This window comes from Thermobia domestica, chromosome 9 (assembly GCF_964235325.1).
Source record: "Thermobia domestica chromosome 9, izTheDome1.hap1.1, whole genome shotgun sequence".
Lineage (NCBI taxonomy): Eukaryota > Metazoa > Arthropoda > Insecta > Zygentoma > Lepismatidae > Thermobia > Thermobia domestica.
Genome location: NC_137462.1, coordinates 174,787,446 through 174,810,188, shown reverse-complemented (window position 1 = coordinate 174,810,188; position 22,743 = coordinate 174,787,446). Strand labels below are relative to the sequence as shown.

The 22,743-nt window shown below is 37.0% G+C and overlaps 1 pseudogene; it reads left to right on the top strand.

Annotated features, from left to right (window-relative positions):
- The first annotated feature begins 17,592 nt into the window (after positions 1-17,592).
- Positions 17,593-18,006, top strand: LOC145661091 (protein GVQW3 pseudogene; annotated as a pseudogene).
- Positions 18,007-22,743: the final 4,737 nt, after the last annotated feature.

Here is a 22,743-nt window from a genome sequence, read left to right as displayed (position 1 = left end):
TGCGTTATATAGGATAGATAGATGTAAACCAACCTTGTGAACACATTAACTTCCGAACTGGGATTGGATTTCAATGACACTTTGCTGATACAGTGACTGCCTTAATACCGTGTCTGGTTAGGCGATGAGTGTCGTGGATGCAAGGGGGAGCTAACCTCCTTACCATATATTCTTTCCAGCCTTAGAAAAAAGTAGATGTAAATAAACCACCTGACTAAAGTCTTTCCAGCCTTAGAACGAAGTAGACGTAAACAAAGTATAATGAATTACTCCGCGGCTCACACGTGCTTCGGCAGCGAGAGACGTGAACAGGAAGATCGTCTGCTTACTTACTGTCGTCGCATAATTTCCAGACTATAAGGCTACAGTGTGTTGGTAAATAATTAACGGACTGACACTGACTACTGCTATGTTGGAGATATATATTTTCTTAAATCCTTATATAAACGAGATTGTTTCTTATTCCTGTTGTCTTTTGCGTTTTGTAACACGAGACGAAAATGGGTTATTGCCACACATCATCGCCATGAAACTCTGCATTCTACAATAATTTTAAATGAGTGGGGAAGGCGCGTGAACGCATACGCATGCGCAGTAAATACTATATGTCCAGATACGGGTGAGGTTGAAATAAAGCTACATCTGTTGTTAAATATTATATATATTGTGCTTATTATCACAAACTAGGATAAATTCAGATATTTTTATTTGAAATTATTATTTTAGTAGGGATTATATTGCGGTAGGATACTAGTGCACTGAGACCAACAACCAATCACTGGTCATCGACAAACTGGTAGTCAGATGGGTTTGTTTACATCTACTTTTTTCTAAGACTGAAAAGAGAATACCAGTGGGTCGATGACCATTGATTGGTTATTCGTCTCACTGCACTAGTATCCTACCGCAATATAATCTCTACTAAAATAATAATTTCAAATAAAGATATCTGAATTTATCCTGCATTTTGTGATAATAAACGCAATTTATGTAATATTTAACAACAGATGTAGCTTTATTTCAACCTCATCCGTATTTGGACATATGGTATTTACTGCGCATGAGTTCACGCACCTACTCAACTCATTTAAAATTATTGTCGAATGCAGAGTTTCATGACGACGATGTGTGACAATAATCCATTTTTGTCTCGTGTTATAAAACACAAAAGAGGACAACGGAACAGAGGCAATAAAAATTTAAGGAAGTATATATTTCCAACATAACAGTAATCAGTGGGTTAATTGTTTACCAACCAACTGTAGCCGTACACTTCGGAAATTATGCGACGATAGTAAGCAGACGATCTTGCTGTTCACGTCTCTCGCTGCTGAAACACGTGAGAGTCGCGGAGTAATACATTGTGCTTTGTTTACGTCTACTTTGTTGTAAGGCTGGAAAGACTTTAGACGTTGCAGTGATCATGGAGCTAGAAAGACGGAACAAACGCCACTGGCAAAGCTTTTGGACAACTGAACGCAAACGAAAGCGGGCCTAATTGCAGAACCATGCATAGTTTTTGAGATCTAGCATGAAAAATATCCGAACATTTAAATTTTTACGGGCTACAACTATTGTCATGCATGTGCCTTCTTCGCGTTTTTACCATGTTCTCATTTTTTTCTTCATGTAATATCAGTCCTGATTTTGTTTTGCAATAGTTTATGCACATACAGGATTACTTTGTGGCCTAAGCAGCATTTTTTTTTAGCATTTTGCCCTCCTGAGATATTACGCCCGAAAAATGGCGTCAAAATTATAAACTTCAACTCTCGGACCCCAATAAATCTACAGCGCCAGTAATATCGTAGCTGTGGATATTTCTGCAGACTCTTTACATGGAATAGTATTCAGCACAGAAATTACGAACACCCCCTCACTTTGTGATTCCAAAATACAGCCCCTTTAAAGGTGTAATTTTCTGTAGTTTTTCTGGTGATTTCATGTATTGGTTTGCAACCCTGCATATTTATTTAGAAACAAGAATATATATTCTCCGTGTACCTCAGTCTCTCCTCTAAACGTTTGTTTTTGTTTGGTGTTCTTCTGATTCCTACCTCCTGAGCAACTGTAATTTTCGTACACGCTTGCAAATGCAAAAATTTGCACTCCACCGACAACAAAGATGGCCGCCATTTAGAAACACTTGTACAGTACATACAACAACTAGAATAGTGATATTGACCTTCTCATACACAAAGTTCATCACACTGAATTTTTTACGATTTTCGGAGATGGTCGAGCAACCACTTTCATCATTTTTGGACCACTTCAAATGGGTTGTGACCCTATTTCCCCCTATTTCGTACTGACCAGACAATGAAGAAAGTACAGCGAGCTAAAATGAGACTACTGAAAGAAAACTGAAACACACGAAACACAATCAGAAAATGTTCACAGTTTTGCCATTGTCCCATGTCGCTTTGCCTTATACGTAATATATCAATTATAAATGTAGGTAGACATCTGTAGAGCACAGCGGCATGCAACAACGGCAAAACTGAGTACTTTCAGATCTTGTTTCGTGCTTTTCAGTTCTTCTTTCACTAGTCAAATTGTAGTTTGTTTTAACTTTTATTTTATTATAACTTTTGAGATATATATTTTTTGAAATTGTGCATTGCAACTAAAGCAGGATTTCAACCTGATATGGTGGATAAACCATTCATGAGTACTTCAATAAAATAAAATAAAAATATGTGTTTCTAATGGTCCTTTCGTATGTTTTTCCTCGTCAGGTTGGAATTTCTTGTCTATGTTTGAAAGAATATTACAACAGATATTGCATCTCCACTCTAAAGTCTTATGTATTTTTGGTAGAATTGAAATGTTGGTCAGCTGCATCGCCTCAGGCTTTCGGAGCTTGAGGGTCAGTGAGGCATATAATTGGCACGCAACATTTCTTTCCATATGTAATGTAATGTGTTTTAACATGCCTGGAGATAGAGATAAATTGATTGCGAAATCCATTCTACAAACGAGATATTGGATTTCAATTTCGTTTTCTAACATGAAATTGGCAAAATGAAACAAATACGTATTCTCCTCTGTGTTCAAATTGAAAGACATTCATGGCGTCTGTTCAAATCGAGCTCAAGTAGTTTTTTTTATTATTTATTTCGCATAATTGCAGTGTAAGAAGCTTCCTGCTTATGAGATTTACAAAATACAACAAAGAAAATTTCCTAGTAAATACTCCTCCTCCCGTTTCGAGGGCACCCCTACTGCGTTCTGGACTGACCTGGCAGTAGCTTGGGCGGGGAGAGGCAGCCATGCGACTATACCTGGAGTTTTTTGCCTTTCACCACAAAGCACTGCTTGACAGCTCCAAAAGAACAAGAAAGGCAGAATATCGAAACTCAGTCATTCTCAAGTCCACTCTTAATTTCAAAGTTCGTTCAGTTTATTAGATCAGAACTACTTAAAAGTCTTGTCAGTTACTTTGATGAGAATTTAAAAATTTCTCGGAATTAGTGAGTGAGTATTATTGTACTGGGTCATTGAGAGAGACAAATCCTCATTAATGAACCAATTTGCTCATGAAGAAATGCTAGTACAGGGTTCCCATAGACCTGAAAAAATAAGGGAATATCAGGGAATTTGATTTTGGTCAAGGAAAGTTGAGAAAATTATTGAAAAGCTCTTTAATGTCAAGGAAACCAAGTAGTTGTGCGCGGTAATAGAGGCAACTTTGAAGTAATTAGGTTATTTGCGACCTAGAGATCATGCAAGGCATCAATATAGAACAAAAGGTTACAGATACATTAAAGTACATTAAAGTGTTGTGGCATGAATTGAGATTAGGTTCTTAACTCTGAAAACAGGTGAGCTATTGAATCCCGTAATGTATACAGTGTGTGATGTGTCCGACCATCTGAACTGAGGTTCATGCGTCTATACGTCTTTTCAGCCAACTTATAAATAAATAAATAAATAAATAAATCTAGATTCTCAGTTTGGCACATAGAATATACTATAGTAAAACCTGTTAATTTGGCCACCTCTCTAAGTTTATCCACCTACTCATCTTGGCCTGGTTCGCCTTGAACCTGCATTTTCCCATAAGACATTCGTTACTTATCACTGTAAGTTGTCCACCTGTTTACCTTGGAAGTTGGCCGCATTGAAGGAATGTTTACCCTATAATGATAATGCTAAATTTACCTGTGTATCGTCACCATGCAAAATACCGTTTTATTTTTTCTTAACTCTTTCGTATTCCCAAGAGAGAGGCAGATATTTTGTATTCCCAAGATTTGTTCTTGGGACTCAATGGCCAGAACACTACCCTGATAAAGAGACGGTGAAGGAAGATGTGAATGAGAAAAAGCACGTACAGAAATCCAGGAAATGGTTGTACGTATTTGTTTAGCCTGTCCGTTTTAATAAAACCATTGGCTATATCGGCTTCTCTCATCAGGGGAGCTTTAGTAATTCTGGAAAATTCTCAAGGTTAAAGCCAACCATCGATTGTCAGCTATTGTTACCTGACGCCTTGTCGAAAGGTAGCTTAGGTTTTGAGATACGAATTCCCTTGAGTTTTTCGCAATCAGGGTTGGCAGAAACCTTGGTTTTTATTGAAAAAACAAAACAAAACAAAAAAAAAGAACTTTTTTTTGGGTTTAAAACAAGTTTTTTGTTTAAATAATTTGCTCTATGTATTTATATCACATATGGACAAAAACAGGTTTGTTTCGCCTTGGTGTTATTATGGAACAACCGGGTTATGCTGGAAGGAGTCACATAAGCTTCAAGCGGAATCCAAACCGCTTCTCGGCTCACATCCGAGAGAAATTGTCCTCCAGTTGAACTCGAAACCGGGACTAATTGTCCACAAATGCGATACGTCTGCCGACTCACTCACATAGGACTCTTGATCGAAATACATGTACTAATCTTTACATACTTGTTAATATAATTGTCAAGAGTCATTTCAGAAGGACAAAAAGATAAACAATTGCACAAGTGAAACAATTATACAAAATGGACAGTTGCAAAATACTGCAGAGTACAGAAGAAATAATTTAGTCCAAGTTAGTTCACTACGACTTTTATTAGTCCAAATTAAAGAAATACAACCACTTAATTTGCATATCAATAAGAAAAGTGAATAAAGATACGAATTATTTGAGTCCACTTTGGCTCTGACCCATTTGTACATGAATTGATACCAAAGATACTTCTAATTTCAATAAATGCCTCTCGTGGGGTGTGTATGACCCCCTCCTTAAAAAAGTACGTCATGTCGATGTATTTTATCAACAGTAAACATTACTAAAACGAAACAATATTTAGAATTTCTTTGATTGCAATTGCATTACAATAATAAACTATAAAAAAACCACAAAAGAAATATTCATAAACTTATATTAAAAAAAAAAAAAAAACAAAGAAACATAAGTTGCTTTGTAGTATAATCTCTTCGAGTAATGACTGGAGAATTTGTCTGAATATAATACGAATAATATACTGGAGTGAAATGTGATAACCCACTCAAGTGTGTGTTATCAAGATTTTTTTTTTTTTTAAATCAGCTGGTTTAAACCAACCAACCCTGTTCGCGATACATCTTTTGTTCCCAGGGAAACACTTGTAGCTCATTAACAAAAGGTAGTTAACTACAAAATTAAAATGTACACATGTGCCAGAAGGATAATAGAAATACATTTATTAAACATACTCTAGTATTTTTTTTAGTACTGTATATTGTTATGAATATTCTATATTCATTATTTAAAAGTAATTATCGTGTGATTGCTTATGAAAATATTACAATCAAGTAATACTAAAAATCCTGTTCTAAAAATACATCAATCACATTTATTTTCTATAAGTTGGCCAGTATTCAATGGAACCAATGGTTGCCAATATAGACAGGTTCCCCTGTAATATGTTGTGCGTATGTTTAAACATAACCCTTCGAATTTTTTTTTTTTTTTTTTTTTTTTTTCGTTTGAAAGCATTCTTTTCCGGTTGTAACATACAAATTTCATGAGAATATAACAATAATCTTCGGAGCTAAACCATGAAACTTCTCAATTGCTGACGGTGTTCATACCATAATTCTGTGTATGATCACGCATACTTTCGACATAGTTGCTTCAGTTTTCTTGATTTACTTTTTGCTTGAAAAAGTGTGCTCTCGCGATGGTTACCTATGAATTTCATTAGGATCTTACGATAGTCATCTGAGCTAGGTCATAAAACTCCTCAACGGTGGGTAGTGCTAACAAACTGTTAAAACCGTTCCTGGAAGAAATTTATGTGTCGGAACTTGAATTTAATGTATTTCTTTGGATTCTTTCTTTTTCGTCTTCACAATCTGATGTGTGTAACCAGAAATGTAGGAAGAAGCTTGGTAAATCATTGTATATGCAGATAGCATGTTATTTGTGCAATGGGAACATGTTGAATCAGTGTAATGGGATCTCCGTCTACGTCACTTTCATTACTTGTAAACAAACTCTGACCTTGTAAAGATTTTGTTGAGATAACACTGCAGAAATTTTCCTTCGTAGTTATGTTGGGTTCGGCCTTAGAAAGTACCAAGATTCTTGTCGTGTAGTAGAATTTCTATAGGAAGAAAATTTCTTAAGACAATACCTAAAGAAACTTTTAAAATGCTACAAATAGATGTGTAGCGTTAACGTTCACACTTAGTAAACTTAGAACCCCTGTGAAACGGTACTGGGTAGTGCCTTTCGCAAAATATATTGAAGAGCATTCATGACTCAGACGTAGATAGAAGGTTTACATGTGTGTTTTCGACACTTTGTGGGTATGTTGGATCATAAAGAAGTTCACCACTATCCCTCTTCCCTCCCCTTGAAAATATGCCTTCTTCGTAAAAGGAGTTAAAAAAAATTAAGGAACGTGGTGTGTTGTGTGAACACATTTAAGCAACATGATCCAAACGTAGCGATACAAATAACGTCCGCGCCTCGGCAAATCCACCATGAAATCAGGGTGGAAGTTCATGTGATACGGATCCCACGTTAATTGGTAGATCCACATCTTATGTATCTTACGTAATAATGTGCCAGGCTGTGTGTGAGAACATCAAATTTAATGGAGAAGATAAAATACTTATAAAGCATAATGAAAAATGTATGAAGGCAAAAAATGTACGTAAGAAAAAATATATAATAAAATAATCAAAGATAAAAGGATGGAAAACTAAATGAATATAGTCAGGCGGATACTACTGCTCTTAGACCAGAATCGTTTCGCGAACAGAAGAACAATATATCTTCTCATCTATTTCTGAGGCCTTGAAAAAGTTGATTGCAATGGAGTACTTGTGCAGAAAGTTGTGTTCAATGTGTTGTGATGGGTTGTGTGTTCTGGTACAGGCATATGAACGCAGCAGGAATATCAGTGGTTTGTTGATGCAAATGGAAAGATGATTGTTGTTTAGCGTCCCTTTTATCGTAGAGGGAATATGAGACGTAAAATACAGTTTAAGTTGGAATTCGAAACACCGTAATGCTTTCAGTGTTCTCATCGGAAACTGAATCCACCAAAGGGATTCATACTAGCCGTAGACCAGCAGGTAGAGCGAATCGAAAGAGGAGTTGGAGTTTGGTACTGTATGAGGCTAGATAGTAGATGCATTTCACGATTAAATTGGGTTGGAAGAATCGCAAGTACTGGTATTGCTAAATTTGAAAAGTGTATACCTTTGTGATAAGATGCTGGAAGATGAAGCTGGTATCTGATATCAACAGCTAAATTTTTCGAAATTTCTCTTGTTGAAGTTTCTGACACTTCTTCGGTGGAAGTCTTTCAAATGTCCAGATTTTCGTTATGAGGTATGCAAAAGCCTTCTGGTAGACAGTTTTAGGGCGCGTCGGGAAATCTTTTTCGACTTAGTTGAGATCATGTGTATGGGGCAAGCAAGTTTTATTAATTTCTATAGAAAGTTGAGCCTGGAATGATATTACATAAGGAAGTAAAAGAAAACGATTTTACAGTGAGAGATCTTCCTTTCTCACTAAATTGTTTTCTGATAAGAATTGAGATATCCCTGATTGGACACTGTAAACGGAAGGATCTTGCGGAATCTAGTTATTCAGGATCAGTGTGGTGGTACACATACGAATTTTTCGAATGTCCAAGGCATAAGGTAGGGAATGTTTGGCATTGTGAAAGTGGAGCTATTGCATACTGTTGACAGGCTAATAGATAGTACATAACTTTCGCCTTTCTGGAAGTTCAGTAAAGACATCATATTTTCTTCTTTAGGATTTCTATTAATTTGCAAAGGAAGTTTTACACCGAAGGGAAACATGTTTACGTTTACTTACCATACTTGTGACTGAACTTATGTTTCTGAGTAGCTTTTTGTCTAGAATAGTCGAGTATGAACGTTTGTATTGAGTTGTAATGCAAGAATATTGGTATATATATATAATATGGGAAGCATGTAGAGGATTTTTTTTGAGGGGGGGGGGGGATATTAAGCGCTTATAAAATACTATCGCATCCTGTGGAACGTCTCAACTCAATTATATTTCCTTACGTCAATCGCACTTCATCATTCTCTTATCGTTAGTAATAGGTATACAGAGGTACTGTTCTGAAGTTCCTGGTATGTGGAGAACATATTTACCTTTTTTTCAGTTCGAGATTTAGGTAGTTAGTATTGCAGGATTGTAGCTGTTGAATATTAGCCCTTCGTGCTGTGGTTGCAGATAAGACCATTATCCCCATACTGCTTTGAAGCGTTAAAAGAAGCTTCATATAATTCAATTTGTGAAGCTAGACTTATTAAAATTTATTCAGAAAATTTGTCAACAGAAATTTTGATTTGGAATTGAAACTAGACTTTTTTTTTTTTTTTTTTTTAATACAACCATGAGCCAGGAAGTAATAGAAACTGGAAATTCTACATGTAAATCATTGCATATATGAATGCAAAACTTTGATAAGTCTCCTGTTCATCAGGACGAACTTTTACTTCCATATAAATAAAAATGTTAATTATATATATATATATAAAAAAAAAAAATTGTAGCTACAGGGTTGAAATTTTGCAACACACTGACCACGTAGGACTCTCGAAAGAAGAAGAAGAAGAAACTGCTTCAGGAAGTTTCTAGTTGGCAGAAAAGAATGTTAAACATCTGTATAAGATAAAAGAAGTTGAGTAGTCGTTCTCACATTGAAAAAAATCGAAGAATGCGTTTGCTCTTGGTGAAAAGTATGTGGGAAAAGATCCCTACTGCACATGAGATACACATGACAGATAGACGGGATAAGAAAAATACCTCTACAGGACATTGTAAAAGTATGTATGAAAATAAGAGTAAAGTAAAAATAATATATTTGGTCTAGGAATTAATTCGTGCGGGTGGACAAGAGATGGCGCAACGAACGGAGCGTCCCACAGTTCCGTGTATCCACACATGTGTTGCAAACCCCTGTCATCGCGTATCGTTCGTAGTATAGGGCAGTGGATTAAAGCGTCAACAACACCAGTTTGTAGTTAAGTGAACATGGCGCAATTTGTGCCTGATAAAGTGTTTTTGCGGGGTGTCCTGCTGCATTACTTTAACATGCAGAAAAGTGCGACTGAAAGTCATCGTATTTTGGTGGAAGTGTATGGTGACCATGCTCTAGCTGAGCGAACGTGTCAGAAGTGGTTTGCACGGTTTAGAAGTGGTGATTTCGGCTTGGCAGACCAAGAGCGAGCTGGACAGCCAAAAAAATTTCAAGACGAAGAATTGACAGCATTGCTCGAGCAGGATTCGTGTCAAACGCAGGAACAACTTGCAGCAGCATTAGGCGTTGATCAAACAACAGTCTCCAAACGCTTGAAAGCCATGGGAATGATTCAAAAGATGTCACATTGGGTTCCACATGAATTGAAAGACGGAGACGTTGAAAGACGAAAAACCATTTGCGAATTGCTGCTTCAACGACAGAGCAGAAAGGGGTTTCTGCATTGAATTATTACGGGTGATGAGAAGTGGATCCATTACGAGAACCCTAAACGAAAAAAGGCCTGGGTGAAACCAGGTGAACCAGGTCCATCACAACCAAAACGAGATATTCACTGTGCAAAGGTTATGCTGTGCATATAGTGGGATATGAAAGGTGTGGTGTACTATGAGCTGCTGCAACCGGGTGAAACTATGAATGGAGAACGTTATCGACGACAATTAATGCGTTTGAAGCAAGATCTGGCCAGAACACGACCAGAATGGGAGAACAGACATGATAAACTTATTGTTCAACATGATAACGCTCGCCCACATGTCGCAAAACCGGTCAAAACCTATTTAGAAAATGTCGGATGGGAAGTTTTACCCCACCCGCCGTATTCACCAGACGTTGCTCCTTCGGACTACTACTTGTTCGATTGCATGAACAACGATTTGCTTGGACAGCGGTTTACTTCTTCAGAAGATATCGAAACATGGGTCTCTGACTGGATCGCTTCCAAGGATGAGGACTTCTTTCGCCACGGAATCCGTACATTGCCTGACAGATGGGCGAAAGTGGTGGCTAGCGATGGACAATATTTTTCTTAAGGTATTTATGTATTTTTTGTTTGTACTACAGCTTCAATGTGTGCGTACCAACCGCACGAATTAATTCCTAGACCAAATACCTTTAGATAAATTGTTCAATTGATAAATTCAGGTCGGCTGTAGAGGAGATGAGGAGGCCGGTTTTATAGGAATATATTTTATTGTATTATAGGAACACTTAGTCAGAATCAGAAATGCATGTAGTAAAATTAGTATTATCAAAAATATTATCCTTCAAGCAATCAGTAGAACTCTAACGTGGCATAATCAACGTTAAGTAGAACTTTATTTAGCCCAATGTAACTGTTTTAAATCGGCCTTACGAAAGCAACTATGAATTTCGGTTGGGATCAGAATCTATCCCTGATACTTACGTCGGATTGAGTCGTTAATAATTTTATTTTTCATTATTCAAATGATGGTCTGATTCTGTTAGCTCCTCAAAAATAAAATTCATAGCAATGTCAAATGGAAAATATAACAATGAGACAATTTCACGAATAAGTGTTTGTTATTCATGTACATGCATATTAAGTAATGAAATAATTAGCAATTTTGTTGTATGAGAAATAATTAACACTCGTTACCCTCATGATTCCAACAGATGGCATTTATCTTAACTTGCTCATATGGTACATTATTAAAATGTTATGACTGGCCATAAGTAATTGAAATTTAACTATGGGTAAGTATTTGCTTAACTTTAACTAGAAGTCGCACTTCTGCTCTCTTTTGTGGGGGCAGACACTATGCATGAAGCAGAATTAGGAACGAATTGATAATTCAAAGCCACGTGGAAATCTGTGTTGAGAAAGGAATCTATATCATGAGGTTATTAAAATCACCGAGAGAAGTTGTCATAAATGTATGGTGATAGAAATGGAGGTTTTCTGTAGGAAGGGACAGGAGTACAATTTTAGCTCCGTTGTAACATAATCAGAAGTATTCGTCAACCTAGGTAGAAGGAATACAGCGGAATACTTACGGCATAGCAACGTGTGCTGCTCCAAATTTCAATTCCTTTCTTAGTTTGGTTCGTGTTTAGAAGATACCGTTATGCATGTGATATTGGCCTTGACTTTTTTTTTCTCTCGAGATTGCTTTTGTGAAGTCCAGCTACCGTTCTAATTAAAGTAGAACTGAATAATATTGAAAACTGTAATTTATATATTGAGGTAAAGCGAGGTGTCATTATTAGCATTGAATTTTTCATTCCCGCTTCTCCAAGTTGTTGATGTTTATCTAGCGTTATGAAACCTGCTATTCCAAGTGGATTTCACAGTTTTCGGAGTTGCTGAGTGTTTAAAATACTACTGCTATCAAACGATCTCTGTTTGGTTCCTAGCAGTTTTTGAGCGAGATATCTGATGAGACTCCTTCCTCGTAGCAGATTGAGTCTTTATTTCCAGAATAAATTAAATATATAAGTTAACGAGTGAACCTTGAGTAAAGTCAGGTTCCTTTAGTTTGTGGCCACAGTATCTTAGTTTTTTTTTTTTTTTTTTATTTTTTAAAAACGCAAATATCTTATTTTGAAATAAGGTGGTTCATTTTTGATTATAGTTCAAAAAATATGAATTTGCATCAAGCTAACCAATATTATTAAAATTTTACTATTAGTAGGCTTATGCAGGTCATCATGTCTCATTAGTAATAGGACCTGAAGCCCGTACCTCAAAGATGAACGAATATGCGGACCATTCTGATCTTCGGTATCCTCAGTACACAATATTATTGAGTGTCATTTACAAAATACGGTGGCTTCTATACGTACTATTACTATAATTAACTAATTCTTTCCATGTTTTAAGGACCGGGGAATCATCGTCACAGAGAATATTTTCTATGCCAGACTAATTCAGTGGGAATTGTTTTCCTAAGGGTTTTCAGTTACAACTCTACACCTCGCGCGATGTTCCTGTATGACTGACGTCTTCCGCCTGTCTCAGACATCTTGAACTAACAGCTGAGTAATGTGATGTAGATGTTCCAAAGTCAATAAATCGAATCAAGAGAGTTTATTGAAATTCCTGACTTAGGAAATGAGTTTAGATTTGTGTGCATTTTGGAAGAATTTGAATCGTATTCAGTGTGCTCAATCTAAGCTACCCAGCATCAGCATTTATCTGCATGTTTACAAGGTGGCAACAAACCTAGAAAACCGTAAAATGTTAGGGAATTTGAGAAGACTGGGAAGAGGCAGGGAATTTCGAAGAAACTATAACCATTCTTGGCTCTAAATGACTTTTTACCACAAATGTACAAGATACTTTAGTGAACCTTTATTTTTTAATATAAGTTTTCTTTGCCAAGAGAGACTAAAAATACAAAAACATTAAAAAGTGAATCTTTTTACGAACTGCACAGTCTCTCGTCTGGAAACGATATCTTAGTGCCAACAGCAAAGGGATAAAACAATATCGCTTTTGTAGTGGGAAGCGTATGAGAAAGCCAGAGAACTAACCACCTCATTCAAAATTGCCATTTTTTTTTTTTTAACTGCTTTCTTCCTTACACAAGCATATGGACCTACAATAATTTTATTCCATTCTACATTAAAGTTGGTTGCGATTGTTGATTGTAGCTTTGAAATTAGTGCTTAGTTATTAACCCGTTATAGTAACTCGCTCTTCTAAATACACAGTTTTCTATATTTTAATAGTGCACATTATTGAAACAGTGAATTTGCATTAAATATTCGATTCTGAAGTAAAAACTGCGCTAAGGCAAAGAATTGAAGATTTTTAATAAGAGCGTGAAGTCACTCAGACATTTTGTCTTGTGCTGCATAATTAACTGACGTTATGTACGAGGGGTGTTCAAATAAAAAGGTACGAAACGACACTGTGGGTATATCCGAAGCCTTTGTTCAGAAGTAATTACCAGAGGCTTGAACACAGCTATCCACTTTTCCATAAGCCGAAGGATTCCTTGTTCCCAGAATTCCTGTGGCTGTGACAGCACCCAATCCTTCACTATGTCCTTCAGTTCGCCGTCCAAGTTGAAGCGCTTTCCTTTGTAGAGCGGATGCTCAAGCTACTCCCACTTGAACTTGTCCAGTACACTTCGTGTGACCTGGGAGACGTGTGGACGAGCGTTATCGGGAGCAGATACACTGCCTCCATGAGCAGCCCAGGCCGTTTACTCTCGGACGTGCGTAGGATACGGAGTGTCTAACAGTACACTTCATTGTTAATAAAACTTCTTCTTGGCTAAGTGGTTGGCGTGGGAGACTCGAGTTCGATTCCCGGCGGAGCTCATGTGATTCGGATTCTACGTTAATCAGTAGTCCCATCTTACATAGCCTCGCTGCTGCAAGGGACGTTAAACTCAGAATCACCCCAACTCAACGTCAGTATTAGTGGTCTTTCCATGCTCGAGAAATTCGATGAGTATCGGACCTTAGACGTCGAAAAAGACGGTGAGCGTCACTTTGTCTGCTGAGGGTACAGCTTTGAATTTTTTAAGGGGGGTGACGACGCACGCTTCTTTGTATGCTGTGCCGTTTTGTCTCTGGCTCGACGTTAAGGTACCAGCTCTCGTCACCGGCAATGATCCGCTCCAGGAATCGAGATATTCACGATACCGGAACAGGTATTGCAGTGCTAGCCCCATACCCAGTTCCTTTTGCGGTTTGCTGAGCATCTTAAGAACCCACTGCGCGCACACCTTCCGGTAACCCAATTTATTGTGCATAATTGTCCACACTATTCCAGCATTGGCCCCCACCATCACTGCCAACGTTTAGCATTGTGACACGCCGATCACTTTTCACCAGGTCGTTCACCTTGTCAATGAGTTCGGACGTGATTACCGTGTTTGCCTGGCCTGGTCATCACTCAAACGCTCCCGGCCTTCACGAAAACGGACACTCCACTTTCTCACTGACTGGTCGGACACACTCTCCCCGTACGGCCACCATCTGGCGATTAATATCGGCCGGTTTAACACTTTCCGTAGTCCGATATCTGATAATACTTCGCTGCTCCGTAGTCGTCGAATTCTGCAACGCAAACGCCATGATTTCCTCACACGCACTGCCGCGTCAATTGGACGGAACACACAATTGACTAAATTCTCCTGCATTGTGAGAGGCGCCCTCGCATGCGCATAACCACGCCGGACACCACATTCTCTTCCCAAAGCGGCATTATTCCTATTTCAACTGGTTTGGTTTGTATGACGTTTCGTACCTTTTCATTTGAACACTTTTTTATAAAGTACCAATTACTTAGTAATTCGCTAGTCTCTACATGGGAGCAATCAGCAGCATTAATAGAATATATTACCAGCGTTCCTTATTGTGGACTCCGAGCAACATACCATATGGAACTCTTACTTGTTTTATCTCCACTCTCCCCCCGGTCATTACAATGTTGAGTTTTTTTTTTTTTTTCAGTAGTGAATTGTGAGAAAGTGAGTATACAATTAAGAGAAATAATTATTCTCATATTAGTATCAGTGTATATTTCACATGTGTAATGGGAAGTTATTTGAATTTGTATATTTCTTTTTGTGGAAACTATTCAGTAAATACGCCATATTCAGGTAGTATTTTTTTTTTTTCTGTAGATGTTATTCAACATTTTATCGCGTGCGTGCACGTATATGAGCTATTCTATAGAGAGAAGTTGAGTTTTGTCTTCTTCACTCCTCGATATTGCTTACGTAATTCTCTTGCATGTGTCAGAGTCAAAAATATTCTGCTTAGGTTATGTTTACTGTTTCTTGAAGACTATTTAGTATTTACATCCATTGTGTTTTCGGTACCATTATTCTTATTGCATATTGGCAATATCTTTCACAGCAACAGGTGGGTACAGAACGATTTCTGGCTCGAGTAGAGGCGTGGCTATGTCCCTCTAAGGACGGTTACGAGACTTTACAAACATTTAAAATGAAGATTCTGTGATGATATCAGATGTGGATAAGTGTTTTTTAACTTACTAACTTCAAACTTAGAAATTTTTGTCTTTTCGTTTAACGATGTATAACGAACTTACGTTTCTTTAGTTGTGCGCATTATTTTTTGCTTTCGCTTGTGCAGTGAAATATCATATTGGTGAAATATGCACGAAATGCAGTTGGATCAACAGTGCAATGGTAAATTAATTTCCGATGCACGCATAACCCAAGCTTTTTCCATTTTCGTTCCAAGTAGTTTTGATTTTATCGGAGTTTCCCGGCCTGCGTTAAGTGAAGGTAGCTAATCACGTAAATGGACAGATTTGGGAATATGGTTTCTCGTATATTAGCTTCTGTGTTTTCATTCTTCTGTATTTTAATTCACAAAAAGAATTATTTCGGAAGTGCTTATGAGTCTACGAAAACTGTTGGTAAAGTTACACCTCAGAGTATGCATTGGGTCAATACTCAGTGAATAGCTGGACTAATTTAATCGGACTCTTGATCTTCAAATATGGGATACACATATAATTGTCAAAGTGTACTTTTTACTTTGGGCTTATAACAGTATTTATTAATTGCTGTACATTTATTGATACATATTTAATAATTTTTCATCAATACTTATACATTTGTAATGATACTTGAATGATGTATCTCGAAATATTGTTTATTTTCTTTTTTAAATTATTCTGACATTAAAAATGATGGAGTAATTTGCGAACAGTATTTATGGTACATGAGTTCAAATAAAATTTCATTTTCTACCTCTTTAAATCATTCTTTGTGTGCTTTTTCAACGCCAATACGATGTATTCAAAGTATTACGAGATGTCAAAAAAAAGAGCCGGTAATTTTTCTACGTTGGATTGACGGCACTCATGAAATTGAGCATGCCCTAGTATTCTGTGCTTACAACAGAGATGGAATTGTCCGAGTGGAGTTGCATACGTGCGTGTAGTAGTAAGGTGAAATGGTTGCCGTAATACAAAATCCTGCCAAATGTAAAGTGAGGTCTGTTGCATGATTTTGTACGGCAAAGGACAGAATGTAGTTGACATCCATCGTGAATTGTGTGCGATTTACTGACTGACAATGATGAATAAATGGAAGGTCAGGTAATGGTGCACAAAGTTTCGAGAAAGGCGTTCAAATTTCATGACGATGAGCGTAGTGCAAGGCCTAGTGTTCGCACGGAGGAACGCGTTAACGAGAAAGTGCGATCCAAGTGCTGGTTCACAATGTCTTGAACTCGTCGTAGAGTTTTCAGAAGTATCAGAAAACAGTGTTTCGAATTAGGCTGGGTTATCACATGTGTGTAAAGTAGGTGCAAAGAAGCTGACAGACCTCACAAAGGGGAAAGAATGCCAGCCGCGTATGATTTTTTGGTCCACTGGGGGAGATGCTGATTATGATTTTTTTTTTTTTTTTTTTTTTAACATAGTGACGGAAGATGAAACCTGGATATTGTACGCAACTGAAGAACCAAAGCAGTAGTCAGTGAAATAGCAGCACTTTGGTTTTCCTAAAGATAAGAAATTTAAACAAACGCTATTGGACCACAGAATCGTGGCTACCGTGTTGTGGGAACAAGAGGGTGTGATTCTTGTGGAATCTTGGAACCAGAACGAACAATTACAACAGATACGTATTTACAAACACTGAATTTTTTGCGACGTGTCATATCCGAAATCGACGGAGAGGGATGGTGCGCTCTGGAGTTCTGATTCATTACAACACTCACCCACACATAGCTGCTCGTATTTGGTAGAGCTTTCATTTTTGGCGTCATACTTCGTGCGTTCAAACCATGGGTGTACGATACGGGCTTTGTGTGGAATAAACACTGAGTTGGGGGAGGGTTTCTCCATTTTCCTCCCCTATTCGCATTCCTTTCGTTTGTTACGATCTGTTCTTAGCAAGCCGTGTCATTGAAATGAATAAATAATCGTAAATATATATACAGGGTTTGTCCAGGACGCCGCGCAGCGCTCCAGTCGCCACCAGAGCGCTCTCAATAGGTGGTATCGGTACTGGGGTATTACCTAAGTATCGCACCGCCCGGCAGTCGCTTCTAAGCAGTGAGAGAATGAGGATCGATCGTTGCTCAAAGTGTGCTTTTTCATTTTGGTCACGGGATAAAAAGCCGAAAATGGAGCGGACGATAGAGCAGCGATACGCAGTCAAATTCTGGGTTCGCTTGGACAAAACTGCTTCAGAGGCTCTTGCCGTGATTGAGCAGGCTTACGGAGACAATGCTATGTTGAAAGCCCATGTTCTTCGCTGGCATAAGGGCTTCAAAGACGGGTGGGAGACAATTGAGGACAAAGATCGATCTGGACGCCCTTCGACGAGTTCGAATGAAAAGGTGTCAAAGGCGAAAAAACCCTTGGACTCTGGCCGTCGGTTGAGTCACGGTTGGTTAATAGCGGAAGAACTTAACATGTGCAGGTCAACAATACACGACATTGTAACCGAGAATTTGAACATGCGAAAAGTTTGTGCTAAATTGGTACTAAAAGTGATGAACAATAACAACAACGAGTTGACGTGCGCCGTGAAATGATGGAGTTTGTGGAAGGTAAAGCAGACTTTTTCCTGTTTCCCAAAGTGAAAACCGCCTTGAAAGGTCGCCGTTTTGATGGCCTTGCCGCCATCCAGAAGACCGTAACCAAATCTTTAAAAGGCATTTCGGAAGCTGACTTCCAGAGAGCCTATGAATCATAGAAATCAGAAATCTCGCTGGCAGCGATGCATCGACGCCCAAAGGGATTATTTGGAAGAATTTTGAGGAGTTGTTAAAATCGGATGAATAAATTCCTGTTTATAGATTCAGCCTCATTACTTCTTGGAGGATAAACCCTGTACTATTGTCAATTATCAAAGTTTACCTTTGTGCGCTTAATGTTGTGTTCTGTGCTAAATGTGTATAAGAGTATACATTGATGGGAATTTCATTTTCGGGTCCGATATGTATATTAGTTTAATTCGTGTGCAGGAGTGAGTGATTGTATGAATATATTTAAACGATCGTTTGGGTGCTGTATAGTTACAGAATGGTCGTGATGGGTGATGTGCCATATGTATACAATGCGCTGATATATTTCATAAACATGAATAATTACCATTGCATTATGAATTATTAGGAGAATATGAACTAGCAAATCGTAGTACATAAGTAACGCATTTAGGCCTATATTTACAATGTAAACAAATCTAATACGTCTGTCATTTCGCTCAAGTGTTAAAATGATAAAAAAATTTATATGACATGATACCTGACATAATTCTTAATATATTTAATAGCTTTAGTTAAAGAAGTTAATTTATGAAATTTTGTAAACAAAACCAAGAGTGTAACTTACTTGTGTATTGCAACACCAGCACCGCGGTCTGCCATATTAAACAAATGACGTGCGAAATACAGAATGATTCATTTTATCTTACAAAATTAGCATAGTAAAATTGAAGTAGAGGTAAAGACAACTATCTTTAATGAGAAGGGAGAATTTAAGTATTATAGTAACAATAAATTATAATTTAGGAAATTATTATTATAATAGGTATACTGTTTGTCTTAGTAGATGGCGTGAATGCAGTAAAAAGATGATGATTGGGTAACACACAGAGTCCACCGTGCAACTCAGGTCCAGAAAACTTATTTAACCTGAAAACGTAAATTCGGATCTGTAAAACCTACTAAAGCTAAGAGTTTTGGACACTAACAATTTTTCGGTAATGAAAGGGTCAGGTGGACAATGCAGGTAGTAGGTTTGAAACTTGGGGAAAGAAAACCAAAAGTGAAAACGAATATCGCCATCTTGAAAATTTTTAGATAGAACCTGTTTCGTAAACTTTTAATTTCGTTAAAAGTGAACTTCTAGTTTTCTTCATTATATGTGTGTTGTACAAGTTTAATAAAAGTATCTGCTATTATGGCTAATTAATTTAGGTTCGCAGTTACACATATCTGAGCAGATGATGAAGGGGCATGTTCAAATTCTTGTTTCTTAAGCTATAGGCCTACAAATCCTATTTCTATATTATAGTAAAAATGTTGTGGTATATCACCTAGCAAGACCAATTCTTATGTAAGAATAATTAATCGAGGAAAGTAACTACAGCGGTACAGAAACTATTGCGTAACCAGTTATTATGGCAGGGCAGTGATAGTAGATGTTACCAAATTGTGTTAGGTCAAATTGATTGATTGTATTTGCAGCTTATCTTCGATTGAGTATTTTCACTGATCGGAAATCAATCAGAAAACTCAATGCAATATATATATATATATATATATATATATATATATATATATATATATATATATATATATATATATATATATATATGATCTGTGCACTGGTTCTTTAATACATGTTATCCAAATGAGAACTATACATATTTTTATCTTCATTAAGTGACAATAATGTTTAATATAAATGTCTATTTATTGTATGCATATGGGTAGGTTAGTTAGGATAGATATAGGATCATCATCTTTAAATTAGGTATTAATTGTAGTGTTATGTTAATCCCATGTGCTTGAAATGATGAAGGGATTGAAATCCCGTATTGTTGGTGGATGACTTATTACCATAACATGAATCATACGTGAAGCTGAGATAAAAGAAAATGTAATGTTATTACCTGACCAGGATATTAGTGCGGTTTTTCGTGGAGGGCGCTAGTGTAGTGTTTACATCAGTTTCTAGGTAAGCGCGGTGGGACAGGGGAACGGAGAGCATCACTCTGCAGTGTATCCAACGATTTTCAAAAGTTGCAGTTTACATGTTATAAGTAGCCTAATCTGTTTCGCTTAATAAAGAACTCCATAAATTATATAGTTGTTATTGAATGCAGTAATGGTTATTCCTGCAGTAATGCAGATTGTGGATAATGGCATATGCATGGAAATTAACAATTTAAGAACAAGATAGCATACAAGTGAGTTTCTACCGAAGTAGATTATATAAAAAAAATTGATTACATTTTATTTGATTTCATTATAAAACAGTAGAAACTTGTAAAACTCAGTAATAAGATGTAATGACTAAAATATTAATTATGGGTTGGTAGCTTAGATACTTGCGCAATATCTTGTAACTGTAAGTTTAAATCAAGTTAAGGCTCGCGATGCTTGTATTTGTTTTAATGTAGGTCTATCGATTGACAACTAAATTATTTTCTTGAGTTGTAGCCAAGAAAGAATTCCGATACGTTTCCACTCGAGAACTGTGGAAGTTCTCTCCGTTGGTCTATTGGCTAGCGCATGTGTCTTTGTTGTACGTGGTTCTCTGAGAGCCCAACAATTAATTTTACAATGTTTCACTTTCATTAATCATCTGTCTCCTCTAGCATAAAGAGCATAATCATGGGACGTTAAACTAAAGAAATTTCATTTCATTGTTTCGATTAATGTGAACCCTTTGGAGGAAAAGGAAGTGAAGAAATTTTTCTTAATTTTTTAAAGGGCTACGGGATTGGATAGCTTGTCTTTCGGGATTGCCTTGTAAAACCTGATTACAATGTATCTTTATTTTAGGATTATAATCGTAATCCAGCCTTTTGGTAAATGTGAAATAAAAGTATCAATAAAACATCAGCGTATGGGTAATGTAAGCATAAATATCATTGGTTCAATACACAATAAATTCACAACTTTTATTTATGAGTATAGAAATTCCCTTTGAACTCCCTCTGAATTTCTTTCAGACCCTAGGTCTCTTGTGACAAAGAATTAATTCTATTATCTGTTTTCATACACAATATAATTTTGAAACTTGGGAGCCTAGTGTTGTCTTTGTGTCTGTAATACGTAATCATTTGTCGATTCACTTCAGAAGACTGAGTTTAGCCCGTGAGCATAAGTTGCATATAGTTCAAACATATCAGATGTACGGTCTTGTTTAACAAATCCTGTGTGCACATATGAAATTCAAAGACAAAGGTAATCAATCGCCTTTAAACAGCTGTATTTTTATTTCAAGTGTAAGTACTAAAATGTGCTACGTAGATTTCCGGCCAATTGTTTCATCGCCGGTATCTTTGAGCAATGAGATAGCAGTGGAAGACAAACTTCGTTCTTCTAACTTGATATTTTGAAAAACTTACGCAAGTGGTTTTGTTACTTAAATACATATCTATTCACTCTAATCAATTTCAAAAGTACCATTAACTTTATAATAACATAATGAATGTAAGAGTTACCCTGAAAATGTATTTTGTATTTCTTTTTTAATATGAAATTAATTTTTTCTGAATTTCACGAGCTATAAGAAATCAATTGTCAGGCTCCCCACTTTAAATTTTAATCGCTCCCCTACCGCCTCAATGTAACATTGGGTTTATTTCTTTTAAATATTTTTTTTTCAAAATATGGTAGAAATACTGGATTTTTAAATTACCAAACCATGCTAAATAATGACAGGTTAGATATCAGAGAAAGTTATCTTTATCTACCTTCTTAATTAGGGGCGGATCCAAATCTCCTTCGGAGGCGGTTAGATTATCAGTTTCTCTCTCACCCAGGGTTTGAAAAAACCCGGGCTTTTTTGAAAAAGCCCAACCCACTTGGGCCCATATGGGTTTTTTCGGGTATTTTCGGGTTTAATCGGGTTTTTTCGAAATATTTCAATGTCTTTGGGGTAAAAGTGGTAAAATGTGATTTATATTTCAAGATTGTCATTGTCACAGTTCATAACAATTTTCTTCTTACTGCTGTTTTGAAAAAAAGGGCCGCCATTTTGAAATTTTACATTCGATCGCCGAGAAAATCTATACAGCAAATTTAGCATATCTCCTGCTTCCACCGTCAGTATTTCAACTTAAAAGACAGAAAATTGCGCTTCGTAGCGTGGATACCGCTGTTTTGAAAAATGGCCGCCATTTTGATATTTTAGGTTGGTATGCCGCCAAAATCTATACAGGAAATTTAGAGTGTCTCGTGCTTGCACTCTGAAAATTTTAACTTAAAAGGCCGAAAGTTGAGTTGATTTTGTGTTTAACGTCACTTTCAGCAGCGAGGCTATATGAGACGGGACCTACTGATTAACGAGGAATCCGAACCACATGGGCTCCCTCCGGGAAGCAAAGCCGGGTCCCACACCGAAGTCGCGTACACTAACCGCATAGCCATGAAGGAGCTCGGCAGACAAACGAACAAATGTAGATCAAGTCATCCAGAAGCCTGACTGACGTTCGCCAAATATGAATACCAAAAGGGGTCTATTAATTTAAAACAAAGATACAATTCATGTTGTATGAAATAAATAAATGCTTTAAATTGTCTTATATGAAATTA